The sequence below is a fragment of the Phyllobates terribilis genome, unplaced genomic scaffold, assembly GCF_046119375.1.
Source record: "Phyllobates terribilis strain yellow unplaced genomic scaffold, ASM4611937v1 Scaffold_1__5_contigs__length_1240528914, whole genome shotgun sequence".
NCBI classification, from domain to species: domain Eukaryota; kingdom Metazoa; phylum Chordata; class Amphibia; order Anura; family Dendrobatidae; genus Phyllobates; species Phyllobates terribilis.
In genome coordinates this window covers 305,156,160-305,179,721 of record NW_027362761.1, presented here as the reverse complement: position 1 = coordinate 305,179,721, position 23,562 = coordinate 305,156,160, and the positions used below count along the sequence as shown (strand labels likewise).

General features: G+C 44.5%; 1 long non-coding RNA gene across 1 annotated transcript in view; it reads right to left on the bottom strand.

Annotated features, from left to right (window-relative positions):
- Positions 1-23,562, bottom strand: part of LOC141166963 (uncharacterized) — a 68,333-nt gene that overhangs the window by 12,971 nt on the left and 31,800 nt on the right. The window lies entirely within an intron of this gene.

The window sequence follows — 23,562 nt, the reverse complement described above, 5'->3', positions numbered from 1 at the left end:
GGTCTTTCTGAACTCCGGACTGGAGGTTGACTTGGTTCTTCTGTTTCTTTCTTGCTGGCTTCAGAGCTTATCCAGACTTCAGTGCTTTCTTTTTCAGTGTCTGGGTTTGGTGATTGAGATTCTTGTTCTTGTTTCTTGGCTTGAATGACTGGTGTAACTTCATGGAATTTGAGCGAAACTGAGTTCTCATCAATCACTACGTCTCTGCTGATTGTTACTGTGTTGGTCTCTGAGTGCAAGATTCTGTATCCCTTTTGAGTGTCGCTATAGCCCACCAAGACTCCTTGCTTTGCATGTGATTCCCACTTGGAACGTTTTTCGTTGGGAACATACACAAATGTTTTGCTTCCAAATATCCTTAGGTGCTTCAGGTTAGGCTTCTCACAATTCCATAGCTCATATGGAGTTTTATTTGTGGCTTTACCTGGCAGTCTATTTTGAAGATAGCAAGCTGTCGTGATGGCTTCTCCCCAATAAGTTGTAGGTAGATTCGCATCAAACAACATACTTCTTCCACTATCACAGAGAGTGCAGTTCTTTCTCTCTGCAATGCCATTCTGTTCTGGGTTGTATGGGATGGTAGTCTGGAACACGATTCCATTCTTTTTCAAAATGGTTTGCACCTTACCACTTGTATATTCAGTCCCATTATCTGCACGCAGGGCTTTTGGCATTCTTCCAAATTTGTTAAATACTACGGCAAGATATTCTTCAAGCTTCTGTGGAACTTCATCCTTACTGTGAAGCAGGTAGGCGACTGTATATCTGGAGTAGTCATCAATAAATGTGAGAAAATATCTCTTCTTGCTTGGAATTTGAACACATATTGGACCGCAAACATCTGTGTGTATCAAATCCAGTGGCTGTGCAGATCTAGTGGTGCTTACTTTAGGAAAGGATTTTCTAGACATTTTCCCTTTAAGACAGCTAGTGCACTTCATCATTTGACTACATTGCTTGTTTCCACACCATTTGCAAGTTGACCTAGCTTCCTTATTGCTGCTGGGTCTCTGTACTCAAGACGTCTGTGCCATATATGGATACAGTTCTTATGCAGATCTTGTCTAGCACTGTACACTCTTTTAGCTGATAAAGTTCATTTTGGATTTTTCCTTCTGCAAGAGTGTGACCCTTCTTTGATATAACGCAGTTGTTGTCTTTAAAAGTAACTACATTCCCTTTGTGCGTAAGCTTCTTTACTGACAGAAGATTGCTTTCAAGACTGGGAACATAGAGAACATCCTTTACTGGGATCTTTCTGCTTTGTGCTGAGGAAACTGGACAGTGGAGGTAGCTGTCTCGTACTCCTTCTGAAGTCATATATTGACCATTAGCTAAGATGACCTTTTCTGACTTTCTTTCATCAAGGTCAGTGAAGAAATCCTTGTTATTCGTCATATGGCTGCTAGCACCAGAGCCTATACACCACATATGCTTTGCAGATGATCCTGTACTGGTTCCAACACATGAAGACTTTTCCTCTACAGCTGTTTTCACCTTTTCATCACTGTTCTGCTTTTTAAGCTGACTCATTCTTGCTTTCCAAATTCTGCAGTCTGCGTTAAGGTGGCCGGGCTTTCTACAGACAAAACATTCACGCGTTTCCTTAGATTGCTCTTATTTTTAGGAAAGTCCTGTGTCTTTAATGCTGTTTCTGCTCTAGATTCTTTACTGCTGCTTACATTGTGTGTTTTTCGCTTGAATTCATCTACAAGCTTGCCTTTGACATATTCTAGTGTGAGCTCATCATCTGGCCGTGCATCTAGTGCAGTGACAAGTGTGTCATAATTTTCTGGAAGACCACTTAATAGTGGTGCAGCAACATGAAAGTCTTTAATTTCTTCTCCAATGCCCCTGAGATGCTCCACAATCTCTAGGGTGTTTCTTATATAGTCCTGCATATTCTGCCCATCACTTAGCTTAGACTGATACAGTTTTCTCATGAGATAACGCTTATTGCTGAGATTTGATCTTTCATGCACTTTCTGTAATTCATCCCACATCTCTTTTGCAGTTGCACATTTGCATACAGTATCTGATCATCATCTACACTGATGGAGATAGTGCTTTGTGCTTTCTGATCCTTCTCTAGCCAATCATCTGGTAATGGATGAGGCACTTGTTCCTGCGTATATTTCCACGTACCTTCTCTTATGAGCAGAATTTTCACCTTAAATTTCCATGATTGAACTTGCAGTGATCCCTGCTTGTGGACATCTTCTTTGTTGCTCTATGCTGCTTTTGCTTTGGAGTTCTGTTGCTATATTACTCTTCTGTGTCACTCCTGGGGTTCTGTGTCACGCTGAAGTTCTGTGTCACGCTGGGCCCATAACCTGTTGGCAGTGGATCATTCAGGATACTCTCAAAGCGTGTTGACAACAGAACAAAGGTTTAATTAGCTATAAACAGGTACAGATATGATAGGCTTTGTGGAATCAGGAATATACATATCTTAAGTGTCTCTGTGCAGCATCAGCAGGCTGCTTCTCCTCTCATGCACAGATAGAGGAAATTGAACACAGTCACATGGTCTTTTCTGTGTGTGAGCCTCTGGGAGTTTTTTTTTTTTAACTTTATAGACAATACACAAATCTAGCAATAGAACATTTACATACACAGGAATGGAGTTGTTGCACTAAACATATTCCAACAGTTTCTTTAGATCTGACCAAAGAGATTTATAGAACTCAAGATCTAATCCCCAACAATAACACCACGCCAAAGATTGTTTGTTCCTCCTCCCCCCTTCCAGATTTCGGATGTGTTCTATTCTATACCAAAGGTAATAATGCATATGTCTCTAAAAGAAAATGGGACATGTGAGAGGTTTCTCAGGGGTAAGTGAAGAGGGCGTAAGAATAGCTTATCTATGCAGTGGGTATAAATAGTCTACATATCCCTGTTGAAATGCCAGCTTTTTGTCATGTAAAAAAAAAAAATCAGATGAATCAAGAAGAAGAATTTCACAATTTTTTCCATCTTCAATAATCACACATAATCTGTAAATATCCATTGGGAAAAACTGAAATCATTTTATGGGGGCAAATAAAAATAACAAAAGTAAACTAATGTACCGTATATTCCGGCGTATAAGACGACTTTTGAAGACTGAAAAATCTTCTGTCTAGTCTGGGGTCGTCTTATACGCCGGTAATGCTTTTAAACTTTCAGAAATTGACATGCGGGGATACTCTGGGGGTGTTAATAAGCTGCCGTGGCCGTATCCCTGCCATGTCGGAGTTAATATAAGGTGGAGGGAGTTAAAATACGGCGGCGGTAGGTCCAGAGAGTCAGCGCTTCTGTGCTGAAACTGACACATCGCTGCGTATTCCCAGCTCCGGACACAGCGCAGGGCTTCTGTGCCGACAGCTTTCACTTGTCACAGAAGCGCTGCGCTGTGTCCGGAGCAGGGAAGTTCGCATCGCTTCTGTGACAATATATGAAAAGCCGGCAATTCAGCAGAGGCATAAGCCGGCACCCGACAATTTAGAATAGAAAGAATAGAGCTTCACACATAGATTAGATAGAAAGAAACATGTCAGTCACATATATATGAAGTACAGTGACAGTATTGCTTACTGTACTTGTCATTTAGTGTAAAGGATTTATTAAAACAAATAATAGTGTTTTCATGCACCGTCTCTTTAAAAAAGCCGGCCGGCAATTCAGCAGCGGTACCCGACAATTTATAACAGACAGAATAGAGCTTCACACATAGATTAGATAGATAGAAACATGTCAGTCACATATATATGAAGTACAGTGATAGTGTTGGTTACTGTACTTGTCATTTAGTATTAAAATAAAGGATTTATTATTAAAAAAATTGGCGTGGGGTTCCCCTTAATTTTAGGCTCTAGCGGAGGTTAAGCAGACAGCTGGGGCAGATGTTTGAAGCCTGGGAAGGGGGTAATACCCACGGAGCTTCCCAGGCTACTAATATCAGCCCCCAGCTGAATACCTAGTCTTTACTAGCTATTAAAATGGGGGACCCCCCAAAAAAAATGACGTGGGGTCCCCCCTATTTTAATAGCTAGCAAAGGCTAGGCAGACAGCTGGGGGCTGATATTAATAGCCCAGGAAGGGAGCCATGAATATTGGCCCCCTCCCAGGCTAGAAACACCAGCCGTCAGCCGCCCCAGAAATGGCGCATCCATAGGATGCGCCAATTCTGGCACTTAGCCTCGCTCTTCCACGCTGCCCTGGTGCGGTGGCAGGGGGTAATAGGGTTGGGGTTGATGTCAGCTTATAATGCCAGCTGACATCAAGCCCAGGTTAGTAATGGAGAGGCGTCTATAAGACACCCCCATTACTAACCCCATAGTCAAAGTTAAAAAAAACACAAACACCCAGAATAAAGTCCTTTAATTGAAATAAAGACACAATTCTTTATTGTTCTAAATTAAACCATACTTACCATCACGCCCATTCCAGCTGAAGCCAACGATCTCCTGCAATAAAAGAAAAATAATAAACCAACCTCATCCTTACCTTTCCATGGTTCCCAGGACAGCTCCAGCTCTGCTACATCGAGATGACAGGCTGGACCGCAGCAGAACGCCGCCATCCAGCCTGTCATCCCGCAGACACTGAGAAGCGCAGGCATGCTTGCGCTCCTCAGTGTCTCGCTGTGACGGCATCCAGATGAGCCGACAATGAACTCGGCTCACCTCCTGGACGTCCGTCACTGACAGCGTGGGAAACTTCTACTGCGCATGCGGGGAGCAGGAGAATTTTCCCACGCTGTCAGTGACGTGCATGAGGTGAGCCGAGTTCATTGGACATGATCTCGGCTCATCTGGATGCCGTCACAGTCAGACACTGAGGAGCACAAGCATGCCTGCGCTTCTCAGTGTCTGCCGCAAGGCAAGCTGAACGGCAGCGTTCTGCTGCGGTGCAGCCTGTCATGTGAATGTAGCAGAGCTGGACCGGTCCTGGGAACCATGGAGAGGTAAGGATGAGGTTGCTTTATTATTTTTCTTTTATTGCAGGAGATCGTTGGCTTCAGCTGGAATGGGCGTGACGGTAAGTATGGTTTAATTTAGAACATTAAAAAATTGTGTCTTTATTTCAATTAAAGGACTTTATTCTGGGTGTTGTGTTTTTTTTAATTACTTTACTAGAAATTCATGTTGGTCATGTCTAATATTGGCGTGACCCCATGAATTTCGGGCTTAGGGCCAGCTGATAATGCCAAGCTGGCCCTAACCCCTTTATTACCCAGTGAGCCACCGCACCAGGGCCCTGGATGAGTTGGGTACAGCGCCAGAAGATGGCGCTTCTATGAACGCGCCATTTTCTGGGGCGGCTGCGGACTGCAATTTGCAGCGGGGGTGGCCCAGAAAGCTTGGGCCTCCCTGCGCTGCAGATTCCAGCCCCCAGCTGCCTAGTTGTACCTGGCTGGACACAAAAATAGGGCGAAGCCCCACGTCTTTTTTTTTTAATTATTTAATGAAATAATTAAAAAAAAAAGGGCTTCCCTATATTGTTGTGTCCGGCCAGGTAAAAATAGGCAGCTGGTGGTTGGGGGCAGCCCGTTCCTGCCTGCTGTACCTGGCTGGACACAAAAATATGGCGAAGCCCATGTCAACATTTTTGGGAAAAATTAATTACAAAATTAATAATAATTTAGGGACTGCATCTTTATTAACCCCTCAATTGTCATTTAGTGTTAAAATAAAGGATTTTTTAAAAAGAAAATTGGCGTGGGATCCACCATCATTATAGTCTCTAGCGGAGGTTAAGCAGACGGCTGGGGCAGATGTTTGAAGTCTGGGAAGGGGGTAATACCCACGGAGCTTCCCAGGCTACTAATATCAGCCCCCAGCTGAATACCTAGCCTTTACTAGCTATTAGAATGGGGGACCCCCCCAAAAAATGACGTGGGGTCCCCCCTATTTTAATATGTTTATGAGTGACAGTTTTCCTGCTATATACCTGCATGTCATAAGAATTTAAATTAAAAAAGGACCATGTTAAATTCAAATCTGTTTTTTTTTAATTTTTACCGGTGTTTGGTATGCGTTGGAAAAGGGGTAGTCTTATACGGTGAATATATCCTAAACTCTATATTTTAACAGGAAAGTAGGGGGGTCGTCTTATACACCAGGTCGTCTTATACGCCGGAATATACGGTAGTTGCAGAATTGTGAACTTCATAGGCAGTGACGTCTCATGAAAGCTCAGAGAACACGCACGCCTGGTTGTCAAGGACTACTAGCTGGAGAGGCCTGAACCAACCATGCTGCACGTGTGTGGAACTTTTAGAAACTTCAAATGAAGTCATCCCTACCACTTCTATCAATTGGACTGCTGACAAGTTAGATATCAGCCAGAGCCTCATCTAGCTACGTAGGCACCCTTCTTTGTGGCAGGCACTACATCGCCATTGCACGGACTGATGTTATCTTACAGAACACCAGCACGATTCGCTGTTACGCACGCAGGTGACGCACATGGTTTTGTGAACCCATTGTTCTACGAGGATGGGCTTACCTAGGAGTGGCATAGCTAAGCGGCTACCAGGTGTTCACTGAAGCTCCTAATGGTGGAGTCAGGCTTGGCTGCAGGTAGCCACCAGGTACCACTCCTAGGCAGTCCTTGGTACTGCAGCTGGTCAGGTACGCAGACACAGATATGGACTTGGACTCCATTCAGACTATAGGTTCTGGATCTTCTGCAGAACGGTTACTGACACGGACTTGGGCTCCATTCAGACTCTTGAGTTTAGGATCCTGAGGCAGAACTGTTACTGAAACCAAGAGACAGGACTGTTTCAGGTACCACTGGAGCGGCTCCAGGGTACAGGTGCCGCCGGTGCGGCTTCAGTATTCAGAGGCACACGTTCAGACACACAGGTCTCTGATTCAGGACTGGCCACATTGGGACCAGGGGACCTCACAACTTCCCTAGTAGAACACCATACTACCCAATGACTGAATGTGTTGCTTGACCCCTCCCTATTGGGGAGGGTGCCTTTTAAACAAGATGCCTACCAGCTATTGGCTGGGAGCCATCTTGTAGGTGATCACTTACACTAAATGCCTCTCAGCTTTACTATATTCACGCTGACCCTTTAAGAGCAGGGGAGTGCGCGCCGCAGGGATTCAGTACAGGAAGCACGCCAGGGGACCACGCTGCACATCCGTGGCGATAAGTATGCAGGCGTTCCTGCATGGAGAGGGAAGGGGAACCATGCAGGGGCCCTGGTCATAGCATTACAGTACCCCCCCCCCCTTACAACCCCTCTTTCTCAAGTTGGAGGCCTACACCTTTTCACAGACTCATATGACTTCTCTTCGGGACCATGACTTCTTCTGTCCATTAGAAGAAAAGTGACACCTCTCACCATCTTCATGACTAGGGTGCTCCTCTCCATCAAGCCATCCTCAGCATAGGACAAAGCGTGCGTAGTATCAGGAACTTGGCATTGGGAAGTCTCTCTCCATTCATTGAGATCCGCTACCATCCTGGAGGATTCAAGGACCAAGTGGAGTTCCTCCGCCTGGGAGACTTGGAAGATGCCAACCTTGACGTTCTCTTCACCAGACCACCTAGAAACTGAACTCTTCTGGGTCCATCTTCAGCCTGGTCTCCTGGTCTTGTTATGTTTACTTGTCTCTTCTCTATTACATCTAAACACTGGTAACATTATTGATGATTAACCTGATTATTTAGATAACAAGTTTATATGGGACTAAATGAAGTGATACTCCAATGGATATAGTTTCTCATCAATGATTCTAAATATACATTGTAAACCCCTGAGTGTATTGTTAAGTAAGGATTTAAACCAGTGCTCATATATGTATTTTTCCACCAACCACATACCTACTTATTAGTATAATCTTATCAGATTGCCTCTCCCTTTTTTTGTCTAAGCTCGCTAACATATGCACTTTGGTTATCATTTGTTTTGTAGTTTAAGTCCAAAGACCTGCGTACTGTGAAAGATGAGCAGTACGCATGCATGCTGAAGTCAGTACCTGGACGTGATTGGATGCGAATCAGAGTAGCGTCACTGAATGTGGCCCAACCAGAGAATGATATGTCGCGTGAGGTAACAAGCTAGCGCTAACGAATAATGATAAGGCATGTAAACATTCTGATACGAGTGCACATGAACGAGTAACGGTTCGCCACTGGATATTAGCTGACCTATTAGATAATGCTTGTCGGCATCTGATGCAGAGAGAACGTATTGGTTCTTGGAATAAGACAATTAAAGGAAAGGTATGTGTATTTAGACCCGATTGGACAGTAAAGGACCACGGAATATGAATGGTCCATGTGAGTACAATGTCTGATTGGACATTTTATTGGACTTTAGTGGACCTATGGTGCATAAGCAAATGCTTTATAAGGTCAGTACCACGTGTTTTTTTTTCATTTATTATAGCCCCAGCCGACTGAGGAAGCCCTTGTGGTGAAACTTGTTGGGGTGGCTATGTGATAGATTGTTCTTAGATTGCACTAGGAGTACCAGTGTATGTTTAACAACAGTAATTCAGTCAAATTAATCTAAAATTCATGAACTGCATTCATGATGACTATATGATTACATTGAACCTGAATCAGTATGCTTTATGAATAATATAGATTGAATTGATCATAAGTAGTATAGAGAAAACACTGGCACACTAGTGTGTTTTTAATTTTACTTACCACTTTTAAAAGTAAAAAATAAAAGTCATGTTTTAATGTATTCCTAAATCAGGGTTTATTTGACTTCAGGGTAATCTGGTAATAAGGTCTCCAAGACGACACGTCCTGGCTCTCCCGCTGGTAACTCAGCTGCCAACACAGCTCTGATAGCAGGGAGGACTGAGGATCAGCGGGTTCAATGGCCAAGCAAACTGTTATACATGCAGGTGGCGCACGTGCTTTTACGAACCCACTGTGCCACAGGGTCGGGCTTACCTAGGAGGGGCGTAGCTAAGCGGCTACCAGGTGTTCACTGGAGCTCCTGATGGTGGAGTCAGGCTTGGCTGTAGCTGCTGACCCCAGGGGTCAGGTACACAGACACGAATATGGACTCGGACTCCGTCCAGACTATAGGTTCTGGATCCTCTGCAGAACGGTCACACACAGGTCTCGGATTCAGGACTTAAGAGCAGGGGAATGTGCGTGCACGCCCTAGGTGCGCCACTGGGACTCAGTACAGGAAGTAAGCAGGGAGCATGCCGGGGGACTACACCGCGCGGCTGGGTCAGCGAGTATGGCTGCCCTTAAATGGAGGGGGAAGGCGAACCATGCAGGGGCTGGTCATAGCATTACATTTTCTACATGCACATATAGGTAAGAGAAATCTTTTACAATTATATTACCCTATGTATATATTTTATTGTCACTCCAGGTATTACCACTCACTACAGCTAGAATGGTGGTCTTTGTTTTTATTCTAGGATAATTAATGACATGCTATTTTTAAAATGGAATAGTAAATAAAAAAAAAGTGTATTTTTTTTACATTTAGTGTTCTTGTAATATATGTGGCATCCTAGATCTCATTCATGGCTATGGAAATGAGCCATCAGAAATGCCTGGGAATAGAATTCCTCGAGTGCTGACTATATTAGTAACTTTCTCAACGCCTTGCATTATTGCTTTTAACGCCAGAGAAAGCTTCTTCTGTTCTCATTAAAAATGAAAGTGGAAAGAGGGGATCGTATGCTGGGTGGTGCAGAGAGCTGGCGCAAACACCTAATCGTTCTGCAAGGTGATCCCGGCCATAAATAGTTAATACAGCTGTAATGAGAGGACACTATTAGGTCAAGAAGCTCAGGATATTTAATGAACTTAGATTTAAGACTGAATTAGTTCATTTTGATTGTAACTAATAAATAGCTGATTCAAGGTGATGTGAAAAATAACTTCTATCAACAGGACTGATGCATTGTAATGTGTTAACAATAGTGTCATCTTAAAACTGCGAAATTACGTTATCTCAAGTTTTTACTCTATAGAAAAAGTCATATTGGAATGATGTTAGTCTAGGCTAATACTGTCAGGAGTTTACGCTCATGAAGTATATGCCCGATAGTGTTCACACTCTAGATGAATGTTGCAGCCACCATAGGGACCCACTAAAGAAAAAAAAAAAGTATACTATAGGTATATGTTTGCTTCTTTAAGACCACGGCCCCATTATCAGTATTTGGTCAGTATTTTTTCTCAGGAGTGGGAGCCAAAACCAGATGAGGAACAATCAGAGAAAAGGTATAATAGAAATAAGTCACCAATTCTGCACTTATCATCCACCCTGGTTTTGGCTCCCACTCCTGAGAAAAAATACTGACCGGATACTGACCAAATACCGATAGTGGCCTAAAGGTGGCCCTTTGTATTGGAAAGCTCCATCTGCTGCGCTCTCCTATACAGGTATACAGGTATACTGTATGCACAAATATATCTTGCAGAAAGAACACACTTTTGGCCTCCTTATGGTGAATGATGGCATATGGAAAGGTATATGTCTAGAATTCTTCCTGGCATATACTTTGGCAAGCCTTAGTATTATTGGAGAACGTGCAAACTGTTGACACCCTGAGCTGATGTTCAACTTTGTATGTCATAACCAAAAACAGTTAAAGGGCTTGTCCTAGATTTACACTTTCTTAATGTCACCCGATTCATGCTGCATAATCGCATGAAATCAGGACCTAGTTGCACTATTGCAGCCAGGTGTATTTTTTTCTGAAATGCTCTAGTACGTAGTAAGATCTAGGGACCATACCCAGAGACTAGACAAGTGTTGCCCTGACTGGCCCTTCGTGGGCGTTGCCAGAGCATGTCAGAGAAACCTGGCTGCGATCGTGCAGCTAAACTCTGATTCATGATGACCATGTTTTGGGCAGCATTAATCAGGTGATAGGTAGTGATGAGCGAGCATGCTCGCTACTGCTCGGTGCTCACCCTAGCATCTCACTGCTCGAGATGCTCGGTGCTCGCCGAGTATTTCCGGGGTTGCTCGGCGGGAGCTCGGATCTCCTCCCTGCATGTTTGGCGCTCTTTACAGAGCCAATGAACATGCAGGGATTGCCTGCCACTCACTGTAATGCCATAGCCATGTTGTTCGTGGCATTACAGTGATTGGCCGGCCGCATAGCGTCATTGGGTCTACAGTTAGACCCAATGACAGGCAGGCAGGGTATATAGCAGACTGAAGTGCATATAGCACAAGAGGCTCCATTCCAATTCTGCCTTCTGCTGCTGTTAGATATTACTATACAAAGGCCCAGGTCTCAGCGGTCAGGGATACTTTTCTTTGGATCTTAATCCTCATTATTTGCTTAAAAAGCAATCCAGAGAACACCGTTTTTCTGCGCCATTTGCTTGTTGGCACTGCAGAATACAGCCAGGTCCTTTCCATATTACAGCGCTAGAAATCCAGCTATCTAAAACTGTGTTTTCTCCGTCACACAGATCACATATACGTTGTCAGAAAATACTGCCATTTCTGGCCTCCATTAAAAATTTCTTTCAGTGTGTCAGTGAAGTAATTCACACCAGTTTGCTGTTCAAACTACTTACCTACAGGCCAGGTATTTTAAACTCTGTTTTCTCTGTCAGACGGATCACATATAAGTTTGCTCCAAACTCAGTCATTTGTAGTGAACGAGGTAGATACTGTCCTCCATTTAAAATGGGCGAGGCACGTGGCAAGGGATGGGGAACTGGACGTGATGGTAATGGTGCATGCAGAGGCCGAGGACAAGGCCGTGGGCAAACTGAAATTGTGCCACAACAAACACCCACATCTTCTCGCCTGACCTTCCTGTCCCAATTTCTAGGGGACCGCAGCACACCACTATTGAACCCAGAGCAGTGTCAAAAGGTTGTTCTTTGGATAGCGGATAATGATTACAGTCACTTAGCCACCACCACCCTGTCTTCCACACGGTCAAGTCTCAGTAGCCGTGAGTCTGGACCGCATATTCCTCACCCTGATCCTCCTTCCTCCCACCATGCCGAGTACCCAGAGACAACTGATCCCACACATGGACACTCTGAAGAGCTGTTCACGTTTTCATTTATAGATTCAAGCCTCTCGCCCAGTCCACTTGAAGCGGGGCAAGAGGAGATCGCGTGTAGCGATGCCCAAATATTTGAGCAGCCATGGTCACACGAAGGCGACGGTGGGAAAGTGTCACAAGAGGTGGACGATGATGAGACAAAATTGCCAGAAAGTCAGGAGGAGGACCAGGGTGCAGAAGTGTTAGACGAGGTGGTGGATGATATAGTAACTGACCCAACCTGGCAGGAGGACATGCAGCACACAGGGGGAGGGAGGCAGAGCACCCCAACAGGCAGGAAGAAGCAGTGTGGTGGCCGCAGACAGAAGGCAGGCAACCGCTCCCCGTAACACCAACACGAAGGAAGTTGCCAGTACAACTGTTAGGTCTTCCCGAGTCTGGTTGTTTTTTAAAGACTCTGCCGATAACCCCAAAAAGGCCATTTGCACCACCTGCCAGGCCAGCATCAGCAGGGGTGGCAAAACGACCAGCGTGACCACCACCAGCATGATCAGGCACAAGGCAGCAAAGCACCCGACTTTGTGGGCCGAACCCCAGGGTCCAGGAACAGTGTCTGCAGGTTGCACCATTGCATCTTCCGCTGTTGTGCATGCAAGCCAATCCCCTGTCCATGGTGCATGCGAAGATGCCTCCTGCCCTGCACCAGTCGTTGCACACTCTCAAGTAGCAGCATCAGGAAGCACGTCCATGTCCTTGTCCCAGCGCAGAGTTCAGTTGTCCATACCCCAGTCCTTGGATCGCAAGCGCAAATATGCAGCCAACGCCCCACAGGCCACACTACTAAATTCTCACATTTCACGACTGCTAGCGCTCAAAATGTTGCCTTTTAGGCTCGTGGAGATGGAAGCATTCCGCAACCTGATGGCGGTGGCCGTCCCTCGGTACTCGGTCCCCAGCCGCCACTATTTCTCCCGGTGTGCCGTCCCCGCTTTACACAAACATGTGTCCCAAAACTTTAGCCGTGCCCTCAACAACGCAGTTACCGGGAAAGTCCACCTAATCACGGACACGTGGACAAGTGCTTGTGGGCAGGGACGGTACATCTTGCTGACGGCACACTGGGTTAACATAGTGGAAGCTGGGACCCAGTCGGACCTTGGGACAGAACACGTCCTCCCGACGCCAAGGATTGCGGGCCCTAGGTCAATCAGGGTTGCCCCCATGGTCTACAGCTCCTGCACCTCATCCTCTTCAGCCTCCATCTCCAAAATGACCACATCAGTCACAAGCTGGAAGCACTGCAGCACTGCCTCCGCCAAGCGGCAAAAGGCTGTGCTGAAGCTAATATGCTTAGGTGACAAACCGCACAATGCTGAAGAGTTGTGGACAGCTCTGAAAGAGCAGGCAGATCTGTGGCTCACACCGCTGAACCTAAAGCCAGGCATGGTCGTGTGTGACAATGGCCGGAACCTGGTGGCGGCTCTGAGGAGAGGCGAGCTCACACACGTACCATGCCTGGCCCATGTGCTTAACCTCGTGGTTCAGCTGTTTCTCAAATCCTACTCGGAGCTGCCGGATCTGCTTGTTAAAGTACGCCGCCTGTGTGCCCATTTTAGAAAGTCAGCTGCAGCTTCCGCAGCCCTTGCCGTGTTTCAGCAGCGTTTACAGCTTCCGGCTCACAGACTGGTGTGATTACAGGGTGATTACACACAGCCAAGCCTCATCTCATCCCAAAGTGGATTGGGTGACAATGAGGAACAGGAGGAGGGGGAGGAGGAAGGACAGGAGCTAGTTTCATGCACTATAGACGGTACTACCTGCACAGCTGTCATACTGTCTGTTCAACGTGGATGGCCAGAGGACAGAGAGGAGGAGGAGGAGAGCATGGTCAGTCATCCTCTTGGTGAGGACATGGAAGTCTTGCCTGTTAGTAGTCTGGCACGCATGGCTGAGATTATGTTACGCTGCCTTTCCCATGACCCTCGCGTTCTCAAAATTTTGGGTGACAGTCATTACTGGTTGGTGACACTTCTAGACCCACGCTACAAGGAGAACTTTATATCTCTTATTCCTGAGGCAGATAGGTCTACAAAAATGGGGCTGTACCAGAAGGCCCTTGTTGCGGAACTATTAAAAAAATTCCCATCTGAAAACGCTGGCGGCAGAGGTAACACTTCGTTGGACAACCGAGGAGTACAGGTAAGAGAGACACAACTTCAATCCAGCAGAGGCAGGGGAACACTGTCAAAGTTCTGGGAGAGTTTTCTCAGACCCTCCCATCGCACAGGCCCTGAGGCACAGTGTACTCTCACAAGGAGTGCAAAGTTTGGGAAGATGTTGAGGGAGTACCTTGCCGACAGTACCAACGGCCTCCGTGATTCCGCTGTGCCTTATAATTATTGGGTATACAAGCTGGATACATGGAATGAACTGGCTCTCTATGCCTTGGAGGTCCTGGCCTGCCCTGCAGCCAGCGTTTTATCAGAGCGGGCTTTTAGTGCGGCTGGTGGAATTATAACTGATAAGTGCATCCGCCTGTCAACTGAAAATGCTGACAGGCTGACTCTTATAAAAATGAACAAGGGCTGGATTGGGCCAGACTTCTGAACACCACGGAATGATAGCAGCATAACATAAACTCAAATCCAGTGTCTTTTCTTGGGAGGTGTATTCCCATGCACCTTTACACACCCACACATGGGTATACGCTTCCTGGTTTTGGCTATTTGCTCTTGTCCTCCTCCTTCTCCTCATCCTCCACCACCACATCACCAGGGTGACCGTGGTCTGTGATGCAACACCCACATAATTTTTTTAAAGGGTGTTTATGATGCCCGTAAAAAAATTTTTTATACAGTATGTTCATGTATACCACCCAGGGGTAAATGTTTGTCAGCCCATACACTTAGTGCATGGGCATTACAAGTATAGGAGGCCCGCTCCTTTCTAATGAGAACATTTTTTATGAGGCCCTCCTCTACGTCTCTTCCAAGGGGCATTGAAGTGCCTCCAAATTTTTTGCAGCCCTTGCATTCACCGCATAGGCCAACACTATGGGAGACTCTCTCCTTTCTAATGGGAATTTGTCATTACTGTGGCCCTGCTCTATGTCTCTTTAAATTGTTAGTGGGGTTTTTCCTAAATTTGGTCAGCTGTTAGACTCACTGCATACCCTAAAACTGTATAGCAGACCCTCTCCTTTCTAATGGGAACATGTCGTACTTGTTACTGTGGCCCTGCTCTATGTGTCTTTAAATTCTTAGTGGGGTTTTTCCTAAATTTGGTCAGCCGTTGGACTCACAGCATACCCTATAACTGTATAGCAGACTCTCTTCTTTCTAATGGGAATTTGTCGTTACTGTGGCCCTGCTCTATGTGTCTTTAATTTCTTAGTGGGGTTTTTCCTAAATTTGGTCAGCCGTTGGACTCACTGCATACCCTATAACTGTATAGCAGACTCTCTCCTTTCCAATGGGAATTTGTCGTTACTGTGGCCCTGCTCTATGTGTCTTTAATTTCTTAGTGGGGTTTTTCCTACATTTGGTCAGCCGTTGGACTCACTGCATAACCTATAACTGTATAGCAGACTCTCTCCTTTCTAATGTGAATTTGTCATTACTGTGGTCCTGCTCTATGTGTCTTTAGTTTCTTAGTGGGGTTTTTCCTAAATTTGGTCAGCTGTTGGACTCACTGCATACCCTATAACTGTATAGCAGACTCTCTCCTTTCTAATGGGAATTTGTCGTTACTGTGGTCCTGCTCTATGTGTCTTTAATTTCTTAGTGGGGTTTTTCCTAAATTTGGTCAGCCGTTAGACTCATTGCATACCCTATAACTGTATAGCAGACTCTCTCCTTTCTAATGGGAACATGTTGTACTCGTTACTGTGGCCCTGCTCTATGTGTCTTTCAGAGTCCCTCCATCATCAATGAAACAGGATGTGTCTGATGATGTGTCACACACCACATTGCCAGTTAAGGTTGTGAAATGTTAAAATGACATTTCCCGGTGAATGCATTTGCCTTAAAAAATAACGTTAAAAAAAACAAAACAGTAGGATCTTTCTTTAGTATAAAAACAGAGTCGCCAATGTAACCTCAATGTAATCACATTGTTCAGCTCCTGCACCTCCTCCTCCATCTCCGAAATGACCACATCAGTCACAAGCTGAAAGCACTGCAGCACTGCCTTGGCCAAGCGGCAACAGGCTGTGTTGAAGATAACATGCTTAATGCTTAGGTGACAAACCGCCCAGCGCTGCAGAGTTGTTGAAAACTGTAACACAGCAGCTTGATCTGTGGCTCTCACCGCTGAACATACAGCCAGGCATGGTCATGTGTGACAATGGGTGGAACCTGGTGAAGGAGAAATGACAGCCGGAGTAGATATGGTTTCCCTCTATGCTAGTCCTTTCACCAAGCTAAAGAATATGGCTGTGGTGAAATACAACTCCCACTGAGAAGCTGTTTCAGATTGAAAAACATTGGGCCCACCAGAGGATTTGATTCTGAGGGCTCACCTTTCTCCCCCGCCCAAGAGCCCCATAGCAGCTGCAAAGTTAGCACTATTATGAGCTCTCCTGATGTAGAAGCCAGGGCACACCAGAGGATTCTCTGGTGGGACCGTCCAACCCTGCCGAGAAGCAGTCCAGGCTAAAGAAAAGTGTGTGGGAAGGTTCCCGGACACTCTATGGCTGCTTTTTTACGGAGGTGGAAACCCACGCAAACACGGGGAGAACATACAAAATACTTGCAGATGTTGTCCTAGCTGGGATTTGAACCCAGGATCCCAGCACTGCAAGGCTTCAGTGCTAACCACTGATCCAATGTGCTGCCGTTCACCCTCTGATATCTAACAGGCTGGAGAAACTTGCACCTACTGCCACTCTATCTTCAGCTCCTTTGTGATAAACTAATGTGTTTGGGCAGCCACTCAGTCTACCAAATAAAATTCCTGAGAAGGAAATTGGGGAAGGCTTCGCTACTGGTACTGGAGGCAGTGCTAATACCATGGCGTCGTACCATAGTTTACTGGAAATATTCCAGGCTGGTAGGAGGCAAGCAGATTCCCACAGAAAAGTACCAGCAGTAATGTTCAGGGACCTGCGCTTGTAGAAGGCGGAGACAACACCGGGAGAAATAGGCTGGGGACCGAGTATGGACACGAGGCATGAGGTTGTGAAAAGATTCCGCCTCCACGAGCCTAAAAGGCCACATTTCAAGTGAAAGCAGCTTTAGAGGACTTCCTGGGAGAAATGACAGCTGGGTAGATATGGTTTCTCAAGTCCTTTCACCAAGCTAAAGAATATGGCTGTGGTGAAATACAACTCAGCAAAAAAAGCTGTGGACTGGCTCCGTACCGTCCCTGGCCACATTCACTTGACCATGTGTTTGTGGGTAGGCGGTCCTTCCCAGTAAGTTCACTGGGGATGGCACGAGTAATGTTGTGGGACCCGTGCTTGTGGAAGGCGGAGACGATTCCGGGAGAAATAGTGGCAGCTGGGGACCGAGTATTGACACCTGGCCGCCGCCGGCATGAGGCGGTGAAAAGCTTCCGCCTTCACGAGCCTAAAAGGCCCCATTTCAAGTGCAAGCAGGTGCCCAGAAATCTGGCAGTTTAGTATTGCACCCTGTGGGTGGGTGGCTGGCTGGCTGCATACTTGCGCTTGCATTCCAAGTAACAGAAAACTAAGCAGATGTTGGCCTCTATCATCATCATGGCCTCACCTCGGCACTATGAACTCTCCTGAAGGAGAAGCCAGGGCCCACCGGAGGAGTCTCCGGTTTTCTGGTGGGTCCGTCCAACCCTGCCGAGAAGCAGCCCTGGCTAAGAAAAGTGTGGGGGAAGGTTCCCGGACACTCTATGGCTATTTTTTTTAATGTGGATCGGACGTGCTTATGCATGTTATTTCTCAAACCGCATTTCAGATCAGGCCATTGCCAAACTCTGGAGTCATGAAATTAAATGCGCAAAGAAAGATGTTTGTGCGTCAAAGCACCACCGAGAAGTGCGAGTTGATGTTGGACGGGCTGCCATTGCTTCTGCAAAAGCTGCTTTAGAGGACTTCCTGGGAGAAATGACACCCAGAGTAGATACGGTTTCCCTCTATGCCAGTCCTTTCACTGAGCTAAAGAATATGGCTGTGGTGAAATACAACTCAGCAAAAAAAGCTGTGGACTGGCTCCGTACCGTCCCTGGCCACATTCACCTGTCCACGTGTTTGTGGTTAGGCGGTCCTTCCCAGTAAGTGCACTGGGGAGGGCACGGGTAATGTTGTGGGACCCGTGCTTGTGGAAGGCGGAGACGACACCGGGAGAAACAGTGGCGGCTGAGAACCGAGTATGGACACCTGGCCACCGCCGGCATGAGGTTATGAAAAGCTTCCGCCTCCACAAGCCTAAAAGGCCACATTTCAAGTGCAAGCAGCTGTCAAAAATTTGGCAGTATAGTATTGCAGTCTGTGGGTGGGTGGGTGGCTGGCTGCATACTTGCGCTTGCATTCCAAGGAATGGGGTAGGGACAACTGAACGCTGCACTGGGACAAGGACGTGGACGGTGATTGTTGCAAGTCTGCAACCACAGGTGCATGGCGGGAGGCATCTTCGCATGCGCCAAGGATCACTTATGATGGGCACACTTTTAGGCAGTGACCTGGGAGTCAGAGATGCTTCCAGAGGTCTTTCCCATGTCTTTTCAGCACTGCATGCACGTGTCTGATGATGTGTCACACACCACATGGCCAGATAAGGTTGTAAAATATTAAAATGACATTTCCTGGTGAATACATTTGTCTTGGCTGAAAGCAATGCAAAAGTGCAAAAACGCATCAAAAACGCTACGTGTGAACATAGCCCAAGGTGTGGAGGAGTATTTTTGTTTTTCGTTATTTATTTTGCCTTATATACAAGTTGTTACCCTGGAAAGGATGTTCCTTAACATATTTCCCAGGAAAATCCATTTTGGTTTCGTTTTTGTATGTTTTATTGTGAGTCCATAAAAGTGGCATAATACTCTGACCACATTGTTGACAGCAGTGATCTGGGAGTCGGAGATGCTTCCAGGGGTCTTCCCCATGCTGTTCCCATGTCATTTGAGCACTGTTCCCATCGATTTGGGCAATTTTTAGGCCCTGTGCAGACCGCGGGGGGAGCCGCTTGAAAAATGCTCGAGTTTCCCATAGACTTACATTGGGCTCGTTGCTGGTGGGGACGAGCACACGAGTATTCCAATTTGCTCGACCCGAGCAACGAGTACCTGAGCATTTTAGTGCTCGCTCATCAGTAGTGATAGGTTCTCCTTAAAATCCTCGAGTCTAAATAAAAAATACTTACAATCCAGTGGAAATTTCCCGCCACTTCTTCATTACCCATCAGGTTTGCATTTTTTTTTTCCATTTCCCTAAATTTTTCACTACTCATGCATCATTCAGGAGCACGGATTGTGAAGCATAAAATACATACTGCAGTGTGACTTAGCCAGGATTAAGATTGCAGGGACTGGGAATAAGGAGAAGGAAGCACCAATAAGATGTGTCTATATTCTTCCCTCATGACGAGGTCTTCTTACACTGCTTATTTCTTGCTACCAGAAAGTCCGTGTAACCATTCAATAATCAGAAAGGGTTGTAGATAGAAAACATTAGTGGGGAAGACTGTGGCTGTTACTGATATAGCGGCTGTTTACATTGCAATTAATGAAACCTATGGCAAATCTGGAAGAAATACACCTTTACATTGTACTCTTTGGAAGACATAAGTCACAAAAATTCTGAATATATTGGCCAAAAAAATTTCAGATCCCCCCCAAAAATACCATTCAAAAATACAGTATATGGTAACTTAGTGTACTCTTGGACCATTGTCAGTGATTTTGCTTTTAGCAAAAATTTAAACTGAAGTTGACAATCCTGATTGCTCCCACTGATCCAATGTTGCATAAAACCCAAAAGAAATCATCTGCAATCATCTAGTTGGAAGGTCCTTGTAGTGAACAAGCATTGTCTAGACTGAACAATACTTCTACAGCATCTGAAAATTATGCTGAGCACTAAACAGGTTAAGAAAAATTGCAGTAAAACAAGAAAAACATAAGAAACTTTGATGATTCATCACATATTTTCTGAAATAACAAACTATTAATAATACTTGTATGAAACCTGAAAATGTTTCCTGACATTTGAAGCTGCTAATGTGACGTCTAAATAATGATGTACTTCTGATTAACATAAATATTGTCCTTAAAGGGGTTGTCCAGGTTTGAAATGAAAGTCTGCAGTCACTCTGCATCGCACACTGGCAGGATTCTCCAGTGCCGGCGGAGAGAGCGATTTGCATAAATGCGGTGACATGCCGACTAGACATATGCAGTTTCACTGAATTCACTTGTATTGACATCTAGATGGAAGGTGGATGGAAGTAAGAAAATTGCATACTTGCGGTCACCTGCTCTCGCCACCAGCACCAGAGAATCCTGACATTTTGAAGTGCGCACGCTGTAAGGATTAAGATCACTCTATGTGACTGCAGACTTTCATCCCAAATCCCTTTAACTCCTTCACACTCCATAATGTTTGTACAGTGAGGTAAGTATTCATACCCCTTTGAAATTTTCACTTTGTTTCATTGCATCCATTTGGTAAATTCTAAAAAGTTCATTTTTTTTCTCATTAAAGTATACTCTGCACCCCATGTTGACTGAAAAAAAAACAGAAATGTGGAAATTTTTCCAAATTTATTAAAAAAGAAAAACTGAAATATCACATGGTCATAAGTATTCAGATCTGAGATCAGAACACAGTACAGCAGAAGTGAACTTTGTCTCATTACAAACACTTTTGTAGTTGTCCTTTCATAGTGCTGTCAACTCTGCTATACTGCCCCTCCCTCCTCACAATGGATGCCTGTGAGATGGAAGCTGAATCACTGTAAGAGGACAACTGCATTTATGTTTGTAATTAGACAAAATTCAACACTGCTGTACTGTGTTGATTATAATCAGGCAGAGCTCTACAGCAGAGTTGACAGGACTACAAGAGGACAAATGCTGCTGCAAATGTGTTTGTAATTAGACAATGTTAACTTCTGCTGTACTGTGTTAGCTCTGATCTCACTGCATTGCTGCGTGTGATCAGAAGAACAAAGTGTCAGTCATTATATGTCTCACACAGGTAACGCCCCATTTCATTTAAAATAAGCTCTGGAGGCAGATTCTCATGAAGATCTGTATCCGATCTAAAGATAAAAGCTCATTTGCATATAAGAAAAACATAACATTTCTCTTGAATAAGACATCAGATCACAGATATCAAGGTATCCTTTTATTCAACTTTCTATGACCTGCATGCCCATGTAGACAGCTTAGGAGGGTAGATCCTACTGAGAGATTCAAAAAGTTATTTAATTTAATTAAATCAGCTACAAAAATACGGTACTTATTGCTGTCAAATGTATATAGCAGTGCCATCTAGTGGCTCAGTAGTACACTGATCAGAATAATAAGTGCCATACTCCTGTATTGAACATGAACATCACAGGTCAAAACCTGTCCATAAAGCAGGCTGATTGTTATTGAAGTCACCTGTGACCTCTGTTACGAACTGCTTGTTGTACCTATATACTGGGGCTACACGGTGACAGAATTTCCCACACAAGTCATTCAACCAAAAATATCTGTTCAACTAGTCTATGACTTGATGTCGCGTGACTATTTTAGAGCTGTGATTCTGCTGTAAAAAATAAATAGTTGAAACAAGTCTCAGATGCATGTGACTTGCACTGACGTCTATGGCAAGTGAGCAGCATGTGATTTGCAATCAGCAACAGAAAATCTAACATTTGGAAACATTTGTGACTGTCACAGTCAATCACAGGAGGCCATTAGATGCGAGGCTGTAATGCAACAAATTATTAAAAAAAATAATGAAATATAATATCAAGATTCATATTGGATTTTGAAGAACCACATGGTCATTGCTTATGTATTGACTAAATTTACAATATTAAATTTGTCCTTGACCAACCATTGTAAGCTCAGAAAAAACATAATCTTATATCATAATTCTATAAGACAACAAAGTGGTTCTGAAACCCCAAAATGTCATCTAAAACAAGAAAAAAAAAAGAGGTACAGGGATATATAAGTTCATGCATAGCGAAACTGTTGTAGAAAATTTTCACTGTCCGCAGAAATATCCAAAAGCAAATCCACACTAAGGGCTTGTTCACACGTTGCGTTTTTTTGCCACCTTTAGTTCGTACATTTTGTCCACAAAAAAAAACCCACAGTATTTTATAGAACCAGCAAATGAATTGAGTGAGATTTTTGAAATCTCGTGCACATGCTGCTTATTTTTTTCCTTGCAGATTTGAAACTTCAGAGCATTTTTTGAAAGCTGCAGCACGTCAATAAATGCAGATTGTGGCTCAGATTTTCTTGCGGATAGAATGAAAAAAAAAAAAATCATACTCACCTTCTCTGGTTCTTCTTTGCCAGGTCCTTTGTCAATTTTTGTACAACTCAGCCTCTTGTAATGGTGTCTCATCCCCTGTAAAGCTGCAGCCTGTGATTCGCAGCAACAGTCACATGGAATGAGACAGCATCAAAGGAGGCCAAGTTGTACGGAGACCGTCAAGGAAACAAACAAGGGAGTCTTGAAAGGAGCTATATATAGTGGTTTTGTTATTTTACATTTTCTGAAATGTTTTTAAGGATTTGCTTCCTAAGCTGCAGATCTTCCAAAGCAAAAATTCACAACTAATGGGGTATGTTATGGGTTCTGACTTCTCCTTTGAACTTAAAGGGGTATTCCAATCTCCAAGATCCTATCCCAATATGTGGTAGGTGTAATAATAATAATATTACCAAATACCTCCAATTAGAAATGTAGTATAGTTCTGATTCACTATGTCGCTTACCCCATGTGCAGGACATTGCATTAGCTTTAGATATCTATGGTTACGACCACTCGTTTAGTGACAGTTAGATGTTAGTGGTCATAACCATGGATACTACTGCAATGCCCTGCACATGGGGTAAGCAACTTTTAGCAAACCAGAAAAACTATACTACATTTCTAATTGGAGGTATTTGCTAATATTATTATTATTACAAATACTTTATATTGGGATAGGATCTTGGAGATATCGGAATACCCCTTTAAAGAGAAAAATCTGCAAATGTACTGTGATATAAATTGACATGTCACCTTTTGTGAGGTTATTTTTCCATAGTGTTTGGATGAGATTTGATAAAATTCTACAGCATATGACTTGTTAAAATCTCATCTACTTGGCAGCTACTGAAATAAAAATGCAAATTTTCCTCCTCCATATCTGAACTAACTTCATGGCTCCCCTACCAGTCTGTACTTCCTGCTGTAGCAATGACATCCCATTGAATAGATATGTGACCACTGCTTCCAATCACTGGCTGTAATGGACCACCAATCTTATTTGCGGACATGAACGATCCCTTCATGTTACTATACTGATTGCTAGACTTTTCGCTGTCTGCAGCAGCTGATCAGTGGTGTGCGTGTGCAGCCTGGGCCACTCGTTGTTGCATATTTATCTTTTATTTTGTGATTTCA